Source organism: Protopterus annectens, chromosome 6.part0 (assembly GCF_019279795.1).
Source record: "Protopterus annectens isolate FY-2018-M chromosome 6.part0, PAN1.0, whole genome shotgun sequence".
NCBI lineage: Eukaryota > Metazoa > Chordata > Ceratodontiformes > Protopteridae > Protopterus > Protopterus annectens.
In genome coordinates, this window is record NC_056737.1 from 960,292,383 (window position 1) to 960,304,948 (window position 12,566).

A 12,566-nucleotide genomic window follows, 5' to 3' on the forward strand; every position below is an offset into this window, starting at 1 on the left:
CCTCACCTGCACCACCATAACCATTTTACAAATAACCACTCACAGGCTCTCTCCCCTCCTATCCTCTGAAATGTTACATCTGCCTCCTCTGCACATTATGTTATTACATATCGCTAAGTTTCATTATTACTGCGCTGAGTTATATTCCGTTCCTTATACCTCTGACTGACTTCAGATGTCATTAGTACACCTCTGTTTTCTTTCTCATTATTACTTAGTTAGGATTAACCGATAAGACAAATCTTTGCCACCAACTTCTCTTTATTTACTCCATCTCTTTCTCCCTCTGCTTCATAAAACACCTCACTTTTTCCTCTTTTCTGTAAGTACTGACATGTCAAATGTTTCTGCATGTTTCATGTCTCTTTCTGTTGCTACTAACATCTTATCTATCAAACTATCACTGTGTACTTTCACCTCTATACACCTCTTCTGCTGCAGTTTACTCAACATACTTTGAAACTAGGAGTAGCCATACCATAATGGGTGGTACAGTGTTAGCACTGTCACATCACAGCAAGAGGTTCTCTGGTTCACTTCTTGGCTGAGGTGCTTTCTTTGTGGAATCTGCATCTCTTCCTTGTGTTTCCTCCAGGTGCTGCTCCCATATTCCAAATAAATGCATCTGGAGAGTTTCTCCCCAGGCCTCTGCTGAAAATGGGCTCTTTCCCAGTAGACAAATGTAAAATAAATGATATTGCCTTTTTAATTTCTCAACTTTTATTTATTTTAAGCAAAATATACTTCATTACCACCATTCTACTCAAAAATAAAACTCACACAGTTCCCGTTAAACCAATATACTACCTCTGAAAAATCCCACAGTATGGTGTTGTCCATCCCAACTTAAATCTACCTCTAACTTTCCCAACTTCCAACAACTACTAAAAGACTATCTAAATAGCTCTTGCACTAGTCCAGGCTGACATCATCCCTCGCTCCTTCCAACCATCTCAAACTTAGACTAGGTTTGAAGTGATGGAACTAGTAAATTCTAGCTGTTAGGATAAAGGACAAATATATTTTTGCAAAGGTTATATTATCTAGTCATCTCTGTTCCAAAGAGCATACTCAATGTTTTAAATGTCATCTCTATGTAAATACTTTCTCTATTGACAATGTTCTTTTTCAGCTTTTTATATCTGTCCAAATATTTGCACTTTGCATGTATATGTTCCCACTGTAATGAATCTGAACATTTAGTTAGTTAATATGCCGATTTTCTCTAGTAGGCTATGTAATAACTTTATTGAATTGTAAAAATATTATGTCAATGTGGACCTTTTCTCCCTAGGCATCCACTTAAAATGGAATATTACCCTAGCTGGACTTTCCTAGTAAATAAATGTCATATAAAATAAATAAAAGCTGTTTTCTGCTGTTGCAAGTGCAAAAATGTTTGATATGGTGGATGCAATGGGTTTAAGGATAGTTTATTATAAACTATGAGTATCCAAGTTACACAAAAGGCAGGTCTTAGCTATTTGTCCTCACCAGACAAAGGAATATGAATACTCCAAATGGAATAAAGTATTACCTTTTAAAGTGGTAATATCTGATTATTAATCTGACCTAGATTATTAGTTTTTACCATCGTGTGTATGTACTGAAGCTGTAACCCCTGTGTTCTCTTCAGATTGGAAACATAAAAGGGTCTTTAAAGAACTGTACAATAGCTATTAAAGAAACAAGTGCAGCAATTGAAAAACACCCACCCAGAAACAAATATCTACTATAATACTCCAACCATTTCCATTAATGGGAATCCAGAAACCAGTACACATCTAAAGAACTCAAAAAAGTAAATGCTTGTTAGCTTAGTTGGTAGTATTTCATAAATGTGCAGTCAAAAAAGGCCCCAACGATGAATGGGCCGGGACATTCTCCTTACACCTAACCAGAAATGCTCTAACAAATTAGAAAGACCTTGAGTATGCTGATTTACACAACTATCAGAAACTAAAAAATGTTTTTTTTTTTTGTAGGGATGGGGCTCCACCTGATACTTAGTCACTTTTATTTCCTAATTAGATATCCGGCATAACTAAACTGGTAAAGTCACACAAGGCTGATTAATACATATTTTGAAATTGCTGCTAGATTATCATGTAGATACAGTTAAGTAAATTTCTAGAAGGTTTAGCTGTAAACAAAAATTAAAAGGAAAGTCCTTAACAGCTTAAGAAAATGGAGGACCCTAAGTCTTCTGAACAGCACATTAGACTTGCCTTAACTAAGGATAAGCCTTCACCTAAGCACATTGCTTTTCCTGTAAACAGAAAAAAATGTTACTACATGGATTGCTTTTTAATGTTGTAGAAAAATATTCCTACCAAAAATGCTGCACTGTTAAGTAATCAGCATTCTACTTGCTACTGCAATTCAGCAAGTTCTACTTGAAAGCATACTAATGGAATGAGATAATACACAGGTTTACAGGGTCATAGGTTTGTACTAGGCTAACTGCCACTGGAGACTTTTTAAATCTAGCCATGCATCCCAAATCTCTGACAAGATCTGGTACCCTTGGTAGTATAAGAAAGGCCAAAGGAGATGAAATGTTTATAAGCAGGAGCCTGGGTGATGAACCATTTACAGGCCGCCTGGGTCTACTAGAGACATACTCTAAGTACTAAGCCAAAAGTGAATTTAAGTTTCCCCATCCAAAATTTCAAGTTACACTTGAATTGGGATAAGGCAGAATTCTGTTCACATGAATGGGGAGCCTGTTTCAGAGAAGAGATAATCTCTCTGATACATACCTGTCTCTCCAGCAGGTCCTAATTATGTCACAGGAAAGGTTTAAGTCTTTAGAAAGGGTAATTCTGGTGCTGTCTGTTTTGTGGATATGCAGAAGGTCCAACAGGGTGGAGTCTGACAATGCCTTGTATGCCAGGTATAGACCTTTCCTCAGTACCCTGTAGGTGACTGAATACAGGAATAGGGCTTTGAGTTCATCTGCATAGCACATATTATTTACTGTCTATATTCTTTTACAGAGGAACCCCTATGGACATTCCAGTTGTTGGATGTGCATGGTTAGGTACATACCAAAGGGGGGATTATTCTAAGTGCAAGGTCTGATGAGTGCTGAATATAGTGGAACAATGACTTTCTTGGACTTATTTACCATATCTTTGTTTATAAGTTACACAACATGGAATGGTTTTCCTCAATACCATAGACATGTGATGGTCACGTGTCCCCAACTTTCTGACTATTGGGTAGACTCTTTGGGATGTATTGTCTTTATGGTGGTTACTAGGGTTGGGTGGTTGACTTCTCAAAGGATATTATTAATTTTAGTCTATGGATCTGGCACCAGTTATTTGTCTGTGTCATTCTTTCTAGGAGAACATTAATTTAAGTGGAGGATTCTATGACTGATCCTAATTTTCAACTATCTGCTAGAAACCCTTAACGTTGGTCTTGGCTGCAGAGAGATAGATACCTAAAAGCAGCATTCTCAAGGCAGAACCCTGAGGGACTCCACTGATGACTGGCCTCTTCATAGAGGAGGATTCCCCAATTCTAACTTCCTGTGTCCTGTCAGCCACCTGGCTATCCACCAGGTGACATAAATGTTTATACCTAGCATTTTGAGTTTGTCAACAATGCCTGAATGGTGTATTGGATAGGTTCATAGATTCATAGGTAGGTACTGGGCTATCTGCCTGAGGGAATTTATAAGCCTAGCCAGAATGTATCAGCTTTCGCCACCCCATTGATTAATTAACTGAGCCTCTGTCAAGAAGAGCCAATGAAGTGATCACAGGGGTGTATTTTCTGTTACCCATCCACTCGTCAAGGTTTCTCTTGAAGAGTGTTAGTGAGGGGCTCTGCCTAATGTACTTAGGAATTTTGTTTCAAAGCATGAGGAGTCTCTGTGACAGGAATCTATCCATTTAGCATGTTCTATTTATTGTTGTGGCGAGGTTTAGCTCACTAGAGCGAGTGGTTGGCAGTGACTTGGATTTCTATAGGTGGAACATGTCCATCAATTCTGAGTTGGACATGGCTTTGTAAGTCAGGCAGAGATCACCTCTGAGTAACAATATGTCACTGAGTACAGCCAGAGTTTTTCCAGTCGGAGTGCATAGGACATATGTTTGAGGCCAGTAATCCTCTTGGTGAGGTATTTTTGTGGTCTTTCCAGCTGTTGGATGTGTCTTGTGAGGTACATCCCAAATGGGCCATTGTACTCTATGATGGGTCTGATGAGTGACAAGTAGAGGGGCACTATAACCTCTTTATTTCTAGATGCAAACCCTTTAGTAATTAGATGGGCTACATAGAAGGATTTCCTAACTACTTTGGCAATATGATTGTCAAAGGAGAGATTACTATCAACTTAGGTCTCCAGATCTCTTATTACCTCTTCTGTATTAAGGGGGCTGCCACCTATGTGGTAATTCATGGGTGTTTTGTTTTTCCCAAATGGGATGACTATGCATTTTTTGGCATTTAGCTTGAGACCATGACTTTGACACCAGGTGCCCATCTCAGTAAGGCCCTTTTGGAGAATGTCCGTGTCAGCCAAAGAGTCAGTTATGGCTCCCAGTTTGCAGTCATCAGCGAACTTGGTTAGCCATAGTCCTCCTGTGTTTGCCTGTACTTCTGAGAAGTATATGCCAAACAGTAGGGGTCCCAGGACCGAGCCTTGTGGGACACCACTTGTGACTGGTTTAGAGTCAGACCTGGAGCCCGCTATTCTTACCGTTTGAGTTCTGTCTGTAAGCCAGTTGGCAATCCATCTCATGACATAGGGGTTTACGTTCAGGCTGGTGAATTTTCTATAATTCCCAAGTGGGGAATGGTGTCAAAAGCCTTGGCGAGGTCAATGTAGGCTGTGTGAACCACCTTCCCCTCATCTATGGTCTTGGTGACTATCTTGAAGAAGTCAAACAGGTTTAGTAGGCATAATCTGCCCTTAACAAAACTGAACTAGGTTGGGTCAAGTGTTTGGAGGTTCCCAATGTCTTTGTTAATGAGTTCCATGATGATGCGCTCCATAGCCTTGCAGACCAGGCTAGTCAGGCTTATGGGGCGATAGTTACCAGTGTCAATTGTGGCCCCTCCTTTGCGGAGTGGAATAACCATTGCTGTGCACCATTCTATGAGCACGCAGCCTGTAAAGAGGCTGAGATTGAACAGTGTGCTTAGGTGGGGGGTTAGTTCATTCTGTAGTTTATGCAAGACGAAGCCAGGAAAACCTTCTGGCCCCATTGACGCTGTGCTTGTGGCTTTTGAAAGGGCTGTTTTCACCTGTGCATCTGTGATTTCTGGGACACTACACTTTTCTGGTATTGTTGTGGGCCCTTTTGGGGATGAGAGGGGGGTGAAGTTTGCACTGAATCTATCTGCCAGGATGTTGGCAATATCAGTAGGTTCAGTATATTTTGTGCGATTTTGCACTAGCTCAGAGCATATCTGCAAGTTGCCACTTAGAATCTTGACATAGCTAAAAAAGGCTTTGTGGTTATCTTTTGAAATCTTGGCTATGTTTCCTTCAAAGTTAGCCTTGGATGATTTTATGAGGGACCAAGTTTCTTACTGATACTGATCAGGGATGTCTTTCCTTCTTTGGATTTGCTTTTTTTCTGAACTAGTTTCCTCCTTCTATTGTATAGCCTGATTATGGTAGGGGTCTACCAGACTGTTTTCCTTCTCTTAGGGGAGTGAGTCTTGGTTTTGCTAAGGATTGCATGATCCATGCATCCTTGTAGGTGCTCATAGAGTGCATTTATAAAGGTTCCTGCATCTTGGACACTGTTATCCTATAGTGTGGGAGCTGTGAAACCTACCACCTCTGCCTTAAGTAAGGTGAAGTTTGCTATAGAAGAGTTTTTCACTGTGGTTTCCTTGGGTGGGGGTGGTGGTGTGGTGTGGGCATCCAGAGTGATTAGTTTATGTTCTGATCTAACCAGTGACGGGTTGACCTCCAGTGCGGAAAACCTGTTGCCCATGTTGGTAATGACCAGGCCCAATATGTTTTCACCTCTGGTAGGGGAGTTTACCAGCTGATCCAGGGCATTTAAATTGATAAATTCCAGGAAGCACTGGACCTGGGAGTTTGTACTTCAGTAGTTTTCCCAGTTAACGGTAGGGTAATTGAAATCGCCCATTATCAGGGTGTTCCGTAGGACCTTCATGTTTTCCAGTGTCTCCAGAAAGGCGGAGTGGTGGTCCTGGGTCATGGAGGGTGATCTGTAGCAAGCCACAATTTGCATTGCAGATTTGCCCGATGTCACATGTATGATCTCAGAGGTATCATGCTGCGCCACTAACATGGAGGTGTAGGTATCCTTGATGAATATGGATACACCCCCTCCTTTTGTGGTTCAGTCCATGTTCTGTGGCCGAAATGTGTGGTATGAGTTTTAGCCCGGTAGTGCTGGGGTGCTCTGTTGAGCCTTGAACCAGGTTTCAGTTACTGCACAGATGTCAACGTTCTCCATACTGAGGAGTGCTTCATGTGCGTGCATTTTGAGATTTAAACTCCTGGCGTTGAGTAGCATAACCCTCATTTTTTTATTTGTGCTGTTTACGGAGGTGGTTTTGACTTTTGAGCCTTGCCTAAAAAAGGCATTATGGGGGCAGCAAGAGCCTTGGCCAGTATTAGAAAGCCTAGAGGTGACAGGTGCAAGCCGTCTCTTTGAAGCAATGAGGCTTCTTGAGCATGTCGTCCCAGGCTGACAAACACTGGATCTCATTTGAATGACACCAGAAGCTTAGCCAATTGTTGAAATTTATCATTTTTTCTTTATACTGTGGTATCATTCTTGGTGAGGGCAGGATGCTACTCAGGGTCAGGGTCATACCCGCCTGGGCTACATGATTAGAGAGCTCTTCCATGTCTCTTTTCATGTAGTCCGGGGAGGTACATCTCAGGTCATTCACACTAACATGAACAATGACAGAGTCATATTTGTACTTGTTCTGGAGTGACCTGAGTGCTTGTGTTATGAGGTGGATTCTGACTCCCGACAGGCAGCTAACAGTAACCTTCTCCTTGTCCATCCTAGTGAGTGGGATGTCAGTGTGCCTGACTATAGAGTTGCCTATTACTAGTGAGTTAGGTATGTTATTTCACCTTAAGGGCTGTGATTGTGCAGCACACTGATTTTGTGTTTTATGTGTTGTCTGGTTTGTGATGGGAGGTGCAGGTTTTTTGGGTGTCTGCTTTGGAGGTCTCTGATGCTTTTTCAGGTTTTTATTTAGAGCCTCTGAGTATGATTTCATGTATTCATGTGTATCTTTTGCCAGTGCTGGTTTAATATGTCTATGTGAGGCTGGAGGTATGGTGCAAGTGTTAACCTTCTCCTCATGACTACCCGTTCCAGTCTTGGGTGGAGAGAGCTTAGCCTCTAATTTAGCTATATAATTGCATCTCTCGTATAAGTTTATGTTTTGTGGTAGGAGGAGAGGGTTGTCTGTGTACATGAGGCAGTTGTAACATTGCCTCAGGATACTCAGGTTCACCAACTGGACTGGAGAGTATACCTGAAATTGCCCTTTGGTCATGCCTGAATAGTAGGGTGAGCTGCTTAGTCACTTGTTTGGTCAGGGGTGAATAATGAGCCTTGCCCTGCTGGGCAATCAAGGGTCAGGGTATATTAGTGCTTGCTATTAGGTCTGAGCAAGTTCTGGACTGTAGGATGCTTTTTAAGTGGTTAGGTTGAGAGTTAGACTACTTTCAAGGGAAAACTGAAGAGGAGACTTGGTGGAGCCGGGAATAATTTAGCCCTAGTTAACTGGCACTGCCCAGATGTGCAAAACCGTGCCAATGTGGTTTTTACAGCAGGGAAATGAAAAAGATAGACATTAGCCCAAAATGGCCTATAATCTACTAACTTCTGGGCTGGAACCACTCCTCCAGGGACAGATGGCTGCTCAAAGCTCCTTCTCTCACAGGTGAACAGAGAAACCTCCTTCTATCCAAGTAAGGTATGAGCAACTCAAAAACGTGTAACACAGCCCTGAATTCAGCACTAGTCTGAAAACTGGACTGTACTAGCTTAGGAAGGTGGGAAACAAGGAAATTTTTTGTGGAAAGATAAGACAAAACAGTAAAAAATACACTTAAAACAGCTTTAAATGACTACAAACAGTATAAAATGCACTTAAAACAGCTTTAAATGGCTATAAGCAATCAGAAAAGGCTTTTAACGAAATTACCCAATTAACCAGTAATAAAATATCAAAACTGAGCCCTGTTCCTGTAGTCTTCAATCAGACAAGTTCTAACTGCACACTGCTGCCACTGGGATGCAGGAGAACCTTCTCCAAAAAAGAAGGCCTGGATTAGTGCTCAAGTTATACAAACAAAGCTAGATTCAGCAGGCCTGAATCTAGTTTATGTGACAGCAAACAAGGCACACCAATTTCAGTAAGAAACAGTTCAAATATGCAGGCACTATAAGCCTCTAACCAGAAATTCCCAGCTCAGAAGGGCAGAGTCCAGCCTCTCCTGTGCAGACCACAAACCTTCTTAATGTAAAATGACTGGCCTGAAGCCCAAGTACTTAAACCAGAACTAATACACTTTTAGAATAACAGACACTGAGCCTTCAATCAGCAGTTCCCAACTTAGAAGGCTGTAAGATACCTGTCCTGCCACAACAGTGCAGACCACAAACCTTCTTAATGTAAAACAACTGGTCTGAAGCCCAAGTGCTTAAACCAAAAGCCTTATAATGATAGCTACCCTTTAATCAGGCTACTAGTAAGCAGTTTGCTGTTTGTCTTTTTGGCTTTTTCCGAGTTAGGGGTCACCACAGCGGAAATCCGGTCCACTAATGATTGGCAGTAGATTTTTTTTTATGGTGCCGAGTTGCCAGCCCGACGTCCAACCTTCAGTGAAGGCACGCCTATTCACGCATGTCTTTTGGAGGCCACTCGACCTGCGGGGAGGGCATGCAGACTCCACACAGAAGGCACTTCAGCTGTGAATCGAATAGGAGAACCTCTTGCTGTGAGGCAACAATGCTACCGTTGTATCACCACAGCTTTTAGGTTACTATCAAGCAGTAATAAATACAATTGAATACTTTTAAGAAAGCCTGGATTAGTGTTCAAGTTATACAAACAAAGCTAGATTCAGCAGGACTGGATCTAGTCTATGCTACAGCAAACAAGGTGCACCAATTTCAGTAAGAAACAGTTCAAATATGCAGGCAGGATCAAATGCCTTGCCCAGATTGAAGTAGGCAGTGTGGACCATTTTTCCGTTGTTCATTGCTTTGGTGACCTTCTTAAAGAAGACAACCAGGATGAGTAGGCATGAGCTGACCTGGATGAAACAAAAGTGGGTTGGGTCCAGTGTCTGGAGGTTTCCTATGTCATTATTTATCATTTGTGTGATAATTCTTTTCATGGCTTTGCATATGAAACTAGTGAGACTTATAGTTCTGCAATTTCTAGAGTCTACCTTTGAGACATGATGCCGGTGTGGAGGTTATGGTCAAACAGTGATTCTAGATGGCCTGATAGGTCATGTTTTATGCTATTTATGAGGCAACCTGGGATATTGTAAGAGCTCATTGATGCAGTGTTCTTGGCCTTAGACAGAGCATTAAGGACCTGTTCTCTAGTGACAGTTGAAGGAATTATACTTGAAAGTATTTCCAGAGGGGCATTTGGAGAGGGGAAGAGGAAAAGGTAAAGCTAAATTTGTCTGCCAGTAGGTTTGCTATATCTTCTGGCTCAGTCTAGGCACCTCCATTAACAACGAACTCTGCATTCAATTGTGTATTGCCTTTGAGGTTGCATACATAGATAAAGAATGCTTTGTGGTTGTCCTTGGCCTGGGACACCAGATTTACTTCAAATTTTGCTTTGGTCGACTCTATTTGCCCTCTGAGGTGTTTGGTTACTTTGATGAGAGTGCTTTTATCCTGCAAAGTGCTATACCTCATAATTTTTGCACGAGTTTCTTCCTTCCTTCCTTCCTTTATACAGCCTATTGATGCTGTGATTCCACCAGGGCAGCTTGTTTTTTTTGGGGGGGTTAGTTTTGTACTTGCTTTTAGTGGGTACAGCTGCCTCTATGCAGCTATTGACATGCATGCATAGGGTTTCTGTGAACAGTTCAGCACAGGCAACAATGATCTCAGAGTTTTGCAGGGCTTGAAATTTTGCCAAGTTATCACTTAATGGCAGAACGTTAATATTATACCATCTCCTGAATCTTCCAGGGTTATCTGGGTTCTGGATTTTATTTTTTAGTTAAAGGAGACCATTTTGTGGTCAGACATTACCAGATATTACATTACACTAGTGGTGTGCAGTTATCTCCTGTATTAGTGAGGACCAAATCCAGAACTGAAGAGTCTGCTTATTGTCATTGCCTGCACTGTTACCACAACTTGTTAAAATGTATTATTGTGGAAGGGAATGAGATATAATAGTTCCTGCCCTAAGACAGCATAACTTAATTAGTTTGATTATAATAGGTTTGCAAGCATAAAATGACTGGACAACAGCACATTGAAGTAATATGCATAGATAAAGATAAGAAAGCTGAACCTAGTTATAAACAAATATTTTGGGCAAATTTTATATACCCAGTAGCTTTAATGCATTACTTTACACATGGTGATAAAATTACCCAAGACTTTCCTCCATTTCAAAGAGATATGGAATATATGGGGGGAAAGCTTATTGAGATATATTGTCAAAATATATAGCCACAGTAAAATAAGACACAGGATTAGAAGATACAAAAGGAACTAAGATTTGTCATTGGGTGGAATTCTTAGAGAAATTAGAAACTGAATTCTGCCAAAGGACTCCGTTAGTTAACAAAACATGCGGTCAGTATGGCAACTGATACTGAAGGGCCAATAGTTAAAAATACTTTATGGGAAGCAGGTAAAAAAACTAAAAAAAAAAACAAATGATTTTTTTTTTACTGTATGAAAGGGGAAAACGAACTTGAGCATTGTCTTAATTGTCTCCATGCTACAAAAAGGCAGAAAGACAGAAACAGAAGTATGAAGTCCAAAACTGTATGGAAAGTAATTTAAAATAATTTTATTTTTTTTAATACTGTGGGTATGCTTGCATGGCATGCTGCAGTAGGCAAACATGCTTTCAGAAAAATAAATAAATAAATAAATAAAAATAAAAAGTTGTGTAAAAACCAATGTTATTAGATGTATGTGACAGTAATGTATTATAGGACCCTGTATAGAGTATCTAAGATGGTGAAATGGTTCTGTTGCTAAGGAGGCAAAGCCTGGAACCGTGTTGTTTCCAGGTTGTGTGCATAGATCCCTATGCAAATAAGCTGGGGGTACTGAATAGCACAAATGGGTATCCATGTCCACAGATCGCATCTGTGTAGCACAGAACTGTGTTGGTGTCCACAGAAGAGGTCACTGACATCAAAGGCAGGGGTGTCTGAGGACTTATAAGCTCATTGGACCTCAGTGGCACCTGTTTGCATGGCTCTCTGCTGAGCAGGGGTGTGTGTACAGTGTCTGCTAAGCTTTCTTTACCTATGAGGTATGTGTTTCATTGTTTGAGCATGTTTGCATGGCATGCCACCATGCTGAATGTGACCTTTCATGGGACAGGCACATTGACTGCTGAGCACTGTTTACCTTTGTGGCATGTGTTTGCATGGTGCACTGCAGTTCTGAGTGAAGAAGGCTGTCCAAAACAAAAAAAAAATTGGCTGAGAAAGAAAGGTATTGGCATCTTAATCATTGATTACCCCTGTTTCACCTAAACTAGTGCCATTAACAGTTCCTAATGATGTACTTGGCAGGTGGAATGCATCATAAGTAGCCACTCACAAAGGCTACACCTACAGCAGAGCACTATACAGGTTGCATGCACTCTACAATCTGATTTCACCCCAATACTCTGCACCAGTGGAGTACAGACTTTGGAGTTTTAACTGAAGAAATGCTAGGGACTTCTGCTGGTCTGCTACATATGTATGTGCTAGATGCTGAGGTCAATGCTGCTGCTGCTACTGCTGACTGTAGGCCTAGACTGAGAAGAAGAGTGTTCTGGCCCAGGATAACCTTCCAGAAGCTACATGAGCTGGAGATTGTAGAGATCTACAGGGTAGATAGGGATATACTACAAGAACTCAATGAGCTCTACCAACCTCAACTCAGACCCAGAGCCATCCCAGTGGAAACACAGGTATGTGTAGCTCTTAGGATACTAGCTACAGGTGCTTTCTAAAGACCAACTGGAGACATAATTGGGGTCTCACAGGCATCACCATCCAGGGTATTCCACCAGTTCCTGGATGCCATGATACCACATGCCAGTGAGCACATTTATTTTCCCCTCACCCCTGAGGCAAGGGCCAGCAGTATGCAACACTTCTACCATGTAGCACACTACCCTGAGGTACTGGGTGTCATAGATTGCACTCATGTACACATCAAGGCACCACCCAGTGAGTAGGGTAGAATCTATGTCAACCACAAGGGGTATCACTCCATAAACTGCCAAGTCGTGTGCGATACCCAGGGCATTATCATGGATGTGTGTGCTGACAGCCCTGGCAGTTATCATGACTCTCATATCTGGCATGCATCACA